Below are 11,457 nucleotides of genomic sequence, written 5' to 3'. Positions count from 1 at the left end.
GTTGTACTAAATATGATTTTACAGAACAAGAATATCCACACACTTCACAAGAATGTGACTTTTCCCCAGTGTGAGTTCTCATATGTGCCACTAAATTTGATTTTGTAGAGCAAGAAAATGCACAGACTTCACAAGAATGTGGTTTTTCGCCAGTGTGAGTTCTCATATGTTTTACTATGTTTTGTTTTTCAGCTGAAGCATATCCACACACTTCACAAGTATGTGGCTTTTCTCCAGTGTGAGTTCTCATATGTGCCACTAAAGAAGATTTTCTAGAACAACAATATCCGCACACTTCACAAGTATGTGGCTTTTCTCCAGTGTGAGTTCTCCTATGTGCCACTAAAGAAGATTTTTCTGCACAACGATATCCACAAACTTCACAAGAATGTGGCTTTTCCCCAGTGTGAGTTCTCATATGTCTCACTAAATCCGTCTTTTTAGAACAAGAATATCCACACACTTTACAGGAATGTGGTTTTTCCCCACTTTGTACATTCATGTTTAAGTAAAAGTTATTATCACTATTTAATTATGAAAATATGGGATTTTTTATCAGTCGTAATTCAGAGTTTTTGGTTTTATTTTGTGTTAAAGAAATTTCAATTCATATCACTTATCATTTATTGATAAGTAATATTTTGTAAGAGTTAAAATGTTGTCTTTTCTAATATTTTATTCGATATCTCATGATTTTTCACATTATTTGCGATGTGTGACGTTTGTATCACTATTTGCTAAACTATTCATATAACCCTTCACTCATATAAGTCTAACAATGTCTTTGGCAAATATGTTGTTGTCTGTCATGTAAGGCACTAATTGTCTATAGAATATTGTTTCAAAGGAATGATGGTCCATAAGCATGTTTTAAAAAAGCAGGAACATCTGCAAATAAAAAATAAATTTAATTTCATATTTTAATATTAATTTTTTAAAAACATTTCAAAATCACAGGAATATACCCTTAATTAACTTTCATATTCTTCAAGTGTTAAATACTATTCTATAATATTTTGTAATAATTTAATATAATATATTTAATAATAATAAATAATATTTTGTAATAGATCAGACATTAATAAAGTAAAATCAACAATAATATAGTAGGAATTTTAAAAAGATATAAAGTTATTCAGTGAACAGTGAAACACAAGTTATTCACAGGATATTTTAGAATTTTATGAGCGTCACATACTTAATAAGTGCTGGAATATGTTCGAATTAAATTTTGACTTTGTTATTTTTTAAGAGTTGTTTTTTACACAATAGTAAACTAATGTTTTCCAGTTAAAGACAAGTTTAAAATCAATATATTTTTACACAATAGTAAACTAATGTTTTCTAGTTAAAGAAAAGTTTAAAATCAATATATTTTTTACATAAGAGTAAACTAATGTTTTCAAGTAAATGAAAAGTTTAAGATCAATATATATTGTTTACACAATAGTAAACTAATGTTTTCCAGTTAAAGAAAAGTTTAAAATCAAGACAGTTTTTACATAATAGTAATCAAATGTTTTCTAGTTAAAGAAAAGTTGAAAATCAATATATTTTTACACAATAGTAAACTAATGTTTTCCAGTTAAAGAAAAGTTTTAAATCAATACATTTTTTACAAATAGTAAACAAATGTTTTCCAGTTAAAGACAAGTTTAAAATCAATATATTTTTACACAATAGTAAACTAATGTTTTCCAGTTAAAGAAAAGTTTTAAATCAATACATTTTTTACATAATAGTAAACAAATGTTTTCCAGTTAAAGACAAGTTTAAAATCAATATATTTTTACACAATAGTAAACTAATGTTTTCCAGTTAAAGAAAAGTTTTAAATCAATACATTTTTTACAAATAGTAAACAAATGTTTTCCAGTTAAAGACAAGTTTAAAATCAATATATTTTTACACAATAGTAAACTAATGTTTTCCAGTTAAAGAAAAGTTTTAAATCAATACATTTTTTACATAATAGTAAACAAATGTTTTCCAGTTAAAGACAAGTTTAAAATCAATATATTTTTACACAATAGTAAACTAATGTTTTCCAGTTAAAGAAAAGTTTTAAATCAATACATTTTTTACAAATAGTAAACAAATGTTTTCCAGTTAAAGACAAGTTTAAAATCAATATATTTTTACACAATAGTAAACTAATGTTTTCTAGTTAAAGAAAAGTTTAAAATCAATATATTTTTACACAATAGTAAACAAATGCTTTTAAGTTAAAGAAAGTTTAAAATCAATATATATTTTTACACAATAGTAAACAGATGCTTTCAAGTTAAAGAAAAGTTTAAAATCAATGTATTCTCTTACACAATAGTAAACAAATGTTTTCCAGTTAAAGAAAAGTTTAAAATCAATATATTTTTACACAATAGTGTTCCTTAACCCTAACCCATTTCTGCTATCGAACAATCTTGACCTAAGACTCAAAGAAAGTGAGTCGTAACCTTACTTTGTCTTGCAGAGTCCCACTCAACCAATATCCGTCTTGATTTTTTGTTAATAATATATTTTACTATATTTCCCTGCTTCCAAGCCTTTTTGTTCTTCTTTTCAACATTCAAATCAATTTTGTAGGAAAGGAAAAAATGAAAAAGTTAGAGAATATATATATATATATATATATATATATATATATATATATATATATATATATAAAATAAATGTTACAAAAGACAATATAAATTACTTTTCTACAAACCTGGATAAGACTATTTTGTTTTAACTTATTTTGAGGTGTTTATTTCGTTAAAAAAGCTAAATATTGTTAGAAAAAGAAAATACGGCAAACATAAGATGGTAATTTGGGAGTCCCGATAATCGCTCATAAATCAAAAATTAAATAAAATATTCGCAGAAATACATCCACTACATGTCACAATAAGACTTTTGCCATGTCTTGTTATGTCCAACTATATCTATATGGTATCTATTGTTTTTTTTATTAGGGGCGTAGTGGCTCTTTGTTGTCCAGCATGCTACTCCGTACCTAGTAGGGGGGACGAGCGTCACTGATCCCCACTCATCCCTAAATCTATCACATGTTGACTCCAAGCGTCATGTCCTCGTAAACTGCGTCAGCTGGACTGCTAAACTATGTGAGACGTGGTGTCTAACATTGCACGACTAGGTGTACGAATTTCATCTGATGTCACGGGCCAGATGGAATGGGATCCATAATGAGCCCTTTGGCCAATATGTTGCCCATACCTCAAGGGAGGATTTTTAAGCCAGAGACTAGGACACAATGAGTCTGACATAAAACCTACGACCAACAGACTGGACAAAGCAAACAGCGCTTTTAGCAGATTGTACAATAGAGTCTGAAACAATAGACACTTAAAAAATTGCACAAAATCAGTGTGTACAGAGCTGTAGTACTCTCCACCCTCCTGTACGTCTCAATCTTGGACAAATTATCGCCACTAATTACGACGCCTCGAGCTTTTTCATCAGTGCAGTTTTCTCACTATTCTCCACATCCATCGGAGTGACTATGTCACCAATGTTGAGGTCATCGAGCGGGCAGAAATCACCAGCATCAGGGCCATGCTGCTGAAGTCACAGCTACGCTGGGTCGGGCACATCTCTGGAATGGACAAGCATTGCCTGCCCAAAATATTACTATAGGGAAAACTCTCTACTGGCTGTTGTGACAGAGGAGTACCGAATAAAAGATATAAAGACTCTCTGAAGAAGTCCCTTGGTGACTGCCACATTGACCACCTTCAGTGGTCTGCTCTCACTGCTAACCGTGATACCTGGCGATGTACTGTCCACCAGACTGTTGCCTCCTTTGAGATCTCCCACACAGAGAATCTGCGGGATAAGCGCTGCAGGAGGAAGATTTGGAAGACCTCAGCAGCCACACCTGATGTGACTTTTGACTGCAGCCTCTGTGGCCACACCTGCTTGTCCCGCATCAGACTTGTCAGCCACAAGCATGCCTGCGACTGATGTGGGCCGCATCCTTCATAGAATGTTCGTTTGCAAAGTACTTCCAAGAAGAAGATTGTTTATCAAATTATTAGGTGAAAGTACAGGATAGTTAACAACACGTAGGCTCTAATCCCCCCACAAAAACGTAATGAAGAAAAAAAAACTGCATTTCCTGCCCCCGTCACTAAAATTGGAAACAATGAACAATTACATGTCTTCTTGACCACTAACTGGCCATGAAATGAGTGATTATTTCCCGTTACACATATATAATAATGAAATGAATGCTTATTTACCGTTAAACTTGTATAGCAAAGTAATCTCCCACTCTAAAATCTTAAATGTTTATGTTTTTAGCAAATTTTTTTTTGCAAATGGTTTTTGAGGCAATTGAAATGTTAAAAAATAGATTTTAATTTTTCATGGGGTAAACTTCGCAGGGTTAGATAGTAAAGATTTTCTATGATTTTTTCCTACTTTAAGGTTCTTCTAATTGGTGATGCCTAATAAATGGATGCTCATTTTATGTAAACTTTATAGAAAAAAGTGATCCCTAATCAAATAGCAAACGAATGTTTTTCAAGATTATATAAAAATTAAGTTATTCACGTACATGTTCATTCACGCAAGGAAAATATTAGAATCTTACATATAAGAAATACGTACAAAACGAGACCATATTTTTGAAAATTATATTTTCTTTTTGTGAAGATATTAAATAAACAATGATTAATTCAATTAGTTTCAGCAATTCATTTTTATTGGAGTTATATCGATTTCGTTGAACGGAGTGTAGGGGCTTTTTTGTAGTGTTGCTGAAAAAATTGTTGGAATTTACAATACTTTATTTTCATAAAAAAGCAAAAATAAATTCTTTTTTTCTACCGAAAACCATAACTTTAGTCAAGGTGTTTTTGTTAAAACAATTTTTTTTCTATTAGGATTTAAAAATATAAGGTGTTCAATGTATTCCGTGATCATTATTTGATAAATACTGAAAATTTCATAAAATTGATTAATTTCCTGAATTTTGGTGAATTTTGTAAGTTAAGAGGGGTTAAAATGTTTATAAATTTGGAGCATCTGCTATTCATTTTTTCCGTCAATAAAAAAGTAATCGAAATTATAAAAAAAAATCATTTTGCACGTACATATCAAACACAAAAAATAATCGAAAATTTAAAACATTCATTTTGCACATACATATCAAACACGATAAAAAAGTAATCGGAAATTTTAAAAAATCATTTTGCACATACATATCAAACACAATAAAAAACGTAATGGAAAATTAAAAAAAAATATTATGATCTTTCAACTTATGTCGAATTCATTAATACGGATTTAGGATCCTTTTTGTAACGTTGTTGCTCACCAAATTAAAGTTTCTTCTTTTTTATTGTTACGATACTTTATTTTCATAAAAATATCAAAATTAAATTCATTCATTTTTTTACTACTAAAAACCATAACGTTAGTAAATATGTTTCTTATTTTTTTGTTTGTTTGTTTAATCAAAATAATAATTTCCACTACGATTAAATTTAAAAAAATAAATGAATAACGGGTAACTTATATTTAGTGATCATTATTTGATAAATACCAAAAAAAAATCATTAAAGTTGGTTAATTTCCTGAATTGAGGTAAAGGAAAGGTCAACATTTTTAGACATTTTGAGTATCGTCTATTCATTTTGCACATAGTGTTCATTTGTCTAACCATTCGACCAACTTCGAATTAAAGCGAAAACTTACCTTTCATTCCAGGAATTCAATACGAAAAAAAAAGGGATGAATTCGTTTGTGTATTCAGTTCATTAAGAAATCAAATATATGAAAATATAAAAGAATTAAAATTAAAAGATAAAAAACACGATTTAAACATGAAATTATTTAAAGAGAAAATCAACTGCTAAAGAACAATGAATTAAGGTCATCGTAATACGGTGTAATCATTATTTCGTTCCTTGTGTAAAAACGTCCGTTCATTATTGTTAAACGTGTCGAATTGTTTTCCTATCAAGTTACAATTATTTGTCCATCCGTAAAGACTAGACAAATATAGATTTTTAATTGTTTAGGAAAACTATATTAGATTATTTTGAACTATTTAGGGGGTAAACTATACTAGATTATAAAGATTAAACGTAATATCTTTATGCATTAATTTTGCTTATTTGGTGGTGGCAAATAAATGGGCGCTCATTCTAAAATAACACGTTAAAAGTCAAATAGACTTCGGGTTTGTATTACTGTACATATAGATTCGAAAAAGTGGTCAAAAATTAAAATATACAACAAAGAAATATTAACAGTAGCTATAAAAGTTACTTTGCAACCTACCTGAATCATTTATTAGTGTTTTTAAGTAGTTTTAAATGCTCTTTATTTCATACCAAATATTAACTTTTTACGAGTCGTAAGAATTCAAGATGGCCAAAATTACTACCCCCCTTCTTCTTCGAAGAGAGAAGCCTCGTTTTCAAATTATAGTTCGCGCATATTTTTGGGGGAGGAGCTTGCCTCGTTTTCAGCACGTGTCTCTGCGGACATATGTCTCTGCGGACATTTTGCGTTTACATGTCTCTGCGGACATTTTGCGTTTCCATTTTTTTTGTTTACATTTTTTAGAAGTTCCGTCCTCATAATGAAAGTATTTGTAAACATTACATTTAATTTAGATATTTATTGCGCACAAATACTTTTTAGTTTTTTTCTTGGGGGTGGGAATAACACATAAAGTGGTCAAAACGGTATATATTTTTTTAGTTTACATTTTTAAGAAGTTTTGGTACTAGTGCAGAGAGTGACCTGGACGTAAATAATAACGTTATTATTTAAAAAGCCATTCTTAACATGGGGAGGGGAGGGTGTTTTGTACCTATTCTATGCTTTAACCTTACAATTGAATAAAAAACACACCATAAAACTTTAATTAAACTTGGAAATACGATTTGACACGTAAGTTTGGGAAAAGAAATTATAAATAAAAAACTAGACAAAATACGGTTAAAAACTCGCTCAATACATGTTTCCGTGACATAGGTTGACATGTATTCAGTGGGTTTTTAACAGTATTTTGTATATTCTTTTTATTTTAACTCCTTTTCCCAAACTTACCGTGTTAAAGAGAGAGTAGGTCGGCATTCTTAATTTTTAAATACATCGATAAACATTGTATGTTTTTCGAGCTGAATAAACATGTTACATTAAATAAAAACACTAAAAACATATCCAGTTAGGTAGAAAAGTAACTTATCTTGGCTTTGATAACATTTATTTAAAAACAATTTGCGCTTGAGCCATTTTTTTTTTCTCAGAAATTGGAAGTCGTTAGGTTTCAGAAAAATACAGTTTCAGGAATCGATGGATATAAATTTAAAAGAAGTTTCCGAAAAGTGTATGATTTAAAATTTAAGTTTCCGAAAAGCGTATATTACTGGATGAAACATGCAGAAAAATATGTTTGCAATATCGTGAAAATGTGATATTCGTTTTCAGCACACCCGAAAATCTCTGATGTGCTGAAAATTTAAAATACAGAACTCATTCTGATAATGGACTGCCCAGATTGTATGAAATCCATTTTTCTATAACTCTTATTCACCATGAAAATAACATTTTCAATATATGTGCTGAAATGCTAAATATTTGTTTATCCATAGCTGAACATTGTGCTAATTGCATTTAATCTCCTCTGGTGATATGAGCCATTATTGAAAATCCATGGATTAATGAAATAAGCATATGTTTTCTCTATATATTTCTTGTTTCAAACAATAAATTCTTAACTTAAATATATGTGTATATATTTTGCTTTAGAGAATTTAACTTCAATATATATATATATATATATATATATATATATATATATATATATATATATATATATATATATATATAACACATTGACTTAATTAAACATAGTTATTTGAAAACATATGCGATAAAAAAAAAAATTTTAAATTGATTTACGTATTTTTATATAGAACATTTCATGAGCCAGGAATTCCTGTGGTGTCGCCGATTTAAAAATAACTGTTTCGGCAATATCATTTACTGGATTCGTACATATTATGTTGTTTGAATTTATTTTTTTTTGAACTGTTAAACAGTTTTCTGTTGCACATTCAGTTTTTTAAAACTACTAAAACTGTAAAAAATGCGATACATTTATATCTTTTCAAATAAATATATTTTTAAAATATCTAAATAGTTCGACAAAATATATAACATATTAACTTAAATAAGAATAGTTATTTGAAAAGATTTGCGATCAAAAAATAAAATAATTGAAACAAAAAGTTTACGTATTTTATATATTTTATTATAAGGGGTGAGAAAAATAAACATAAAATATAATTAAAAATTGTATCGATTCTGTGCTTCCATACCTCAGTTGAAAGACGTATGTGCCAACTTCCGGTGTGTTTTAAAGTTAGGGTCTCCCTTTATGCACATATTACCACATTGTCTATTCGCCAGGCAAAACACCAGCTAATCCTTTCACAATTAAGTTAAGAGAATTGAGTCTTTTCACGAGTCATCCGTCTACAACATCCACCTTCATTAAATAATATATTTTGGTAAGCAAAAATACCTGTTCACATAATTTAATTTTGTTTAGATGCCCAATTTTCGGGGTCATGTGTGCAGTTCAACCAATAGACACACTAATTCTGCGGTAGTTTGTTTAGAGGTTTTCATTCATCAATCTATATCGAAAGAAGACACTTTCAGTTGTTGAAGTTGACAGCTCGGCGGATTTCTTACGCTTACGAGATTGATATGTTCAGGGCAAACGTTGATTATATGTACATGCAGATTAGATGCTATCACAACGTTGGGATTAAAATGGATGATAAACTGGTGACACACGTCTTTGGGAGCTGAAAACATACGGATGGGATGTAGCTGGGAAATGAAGGTTTTCTGCTCAGAAGAAGTAGTATGGTAGGGTTTCTGATTTTGATTATATTATCGGGGTAAGCGCGTACGCAGACCCCACACTTAGAAATAACGCGTCCGAGTCGTCCACATTTGAGACGATCGCAAAGGTCAACCCAGGGCCTCACTCTGGAGGAACGACCTAAATGATCATCGTTGACCTCTACGTCAGGTAAGTATAAATTTTATGGCAGTCACACTAGTGTATTTATATTATACGTATATATATTTACGTATTTATATTATTATACGTATATATATATACGTATTTATATTATACGTATATAGTAACCACTGACAATAATCAATAAAATACTAAATATGTTCCATATAATTCTCACCAATATTAATATATCACAACATTTTATTCACCAATAACAACAATTCATAACAAAAATATTACTATCATTTAAACTTACAAACACTTTCACAAAATAGTAATATCATTTTTTTATTTTTCATGTAATATGAAAAAACACATTAATATAATTTATTATTTTTTAATGTAATATGAAGAAGAATTAATATCATTTATTATTTTTTATATAATAAGAAAAAAGACACATTAATATAATTTATTATTTATTTAATGTAATATGAAAAAAACACATATTAATATCATTTATTATTTTAAATGTAATATGAAAAAGACACATATTAATATAATTTATTATTTTTAATGTAATATGAAAAAAAGACACATATTAATATAATTTATTATTTTTAATGAAATATGAATAAAAAGATACATACTAATATAAATTATTATTGTTGATGTAATATGAAAAAAGAACACATATTAATTGATTTTATTATTTTTATGTAATAACGAAAAAAGACACATATAAATATAATTTATTATTTTAACATGTAATAACGAAAAAAGGACACATATTAATATACTTAATTATTTTTTAATGTAATTAAAGAAAAAAAGACACATATTTATATAAATTATTATTTTTAATGTAATATGAACAAAACACATATTAATATAATTTATCATTTTTAATGTAATATAAAAAACATATTAATATAATTTATTATTTTTAATGTAATATTTACCAGACATATATTCATATCATTTTTTATTTTTTATATAATAAGAAAAAAAGACACATATAATTATAATTTATTATTTTTTAATGTAATATGAAAGAAAACATATTAATATAATTTATTATTTTACATGTAATATGAAAAACAGACACATATTATTATAATTTATATTTTTTAATGTAATTCGAAAAAAAGACAGATATTAATATCATTTATTATTTTTAAGGTAATTTGAAAAAAGACACTTATTATCATTTATTATTTTTAATGTAATATGAAAAAAGGCACATATTAATATAATTTATTATTTTTGATGTAATATGAAAAAGACATATATTAATATAATTTATTATTTTTAATGTAACATGAAAAAAAGACACATATTAATATCTTTTATTATTTTTAATGTAATATGAAAAAAGACACATATTAATATCATTTATCATTTTTAATGTAATATGAAAAAACACATAAATATAATTTATTATTTTTAATGTAACATGAAAAAAAGACAGATATTAATATAATTTATTATTTTTAATGTAATAACGAAAAAAGACACATATTTATATAATTTGTAATTTTTAATGTAATATGAAACAACACATATTAATATAATTTATCACTTTTAATGTAATATTAAAAAACACATATAAATATAATTTATTTTTTAACATTTAATATGAAAAAAGACATATAGTAATATAATTTATTAATTTTATGTAATAACGGAAAAACACATAGTACTGTAATTTATTATTTTTAATGTAATATGAAAAACACATATTAATATTATTTATTATTTTTAATTTAATATGAAAAAGGCACATATGAATATAATTCATTATTTTTAATGTGATAACGAAAAAAACACATTAATATTTATTTTTTCTATAAAAAGAAAAAAACACACATTAATATGATTTATTATTTTTAATGTAACATGAAAAAAGACACATATTAATACCATTTGTTATTTTTAATGTAATATAAAAAGACACATATGATTATCATTTATTATTTTTAATGTAATATGAAAAAACACATAAAAATATAATTAATTATTTTAATGTAATATGAAAAAAGACAGATATTAATATAATTCATTATTTTTTAATATAATATGAAAAACACATATTAATATAATTTATTATTTTTAATGTAATAACGAAAAAAAGACACATATTTATATAATTTATTATTTTTTATGTAATATGAAAAAAACACATATTAATATAATTTATGATTTTTTAATGTAATATGAAAAACACATATTAATATAATTTATTATTTTTAATTTAATATAAAAAAGACACATATTAATATAATTTATTAGTTTAATGTAATAATGAAAACACATATATTAATATAATTTATTATTTTTAATGTAATATGAACAAGATATATATTCATATCATCTACTATTTTTTTATATAATTAGAAAGAAGATACATATTAATATCATTTATTATTTTTAATGAAAAAAACATTAATATAATATAT

At 26.4% G+C, this 11,457-nt stretch overlaps 1 pseudogene; it reads right to left on the bottom strand.

The window, feature by feature from the left end:
• Window positions 1–8,928: 8,928 nt before the first annotated feature.
• LOC145271671 (U1 spliceosomal RNA) lies at window positions 8,929–9,075 on the bottom strand (annotated as a pseudogene).
• Window positions 9,076–11,457: the final 2,382 nt, after the last annotated feature.

The sequence above is a fragment of the Euprymna scolopes genome, chromosome 46 (genome assembly GCF_053919585.1).
Source record: "Euprymna scolopes isolate OS-2025 chromosome 46, ASM5391958v1, whole genome shotgun sequence".
In the NCBI taxonomy this organism is placed as follows: Eukaryota; Metazoa; Mollusca; class Cephalopoda; order Sepiida; family Sepiolidae; genus Euprymna; species Euprymna scolopes.
Note: the sequence above shows the minus strand (reverse complement) of the source record. Positions and strands in the feature narration are given on the sequence as shown.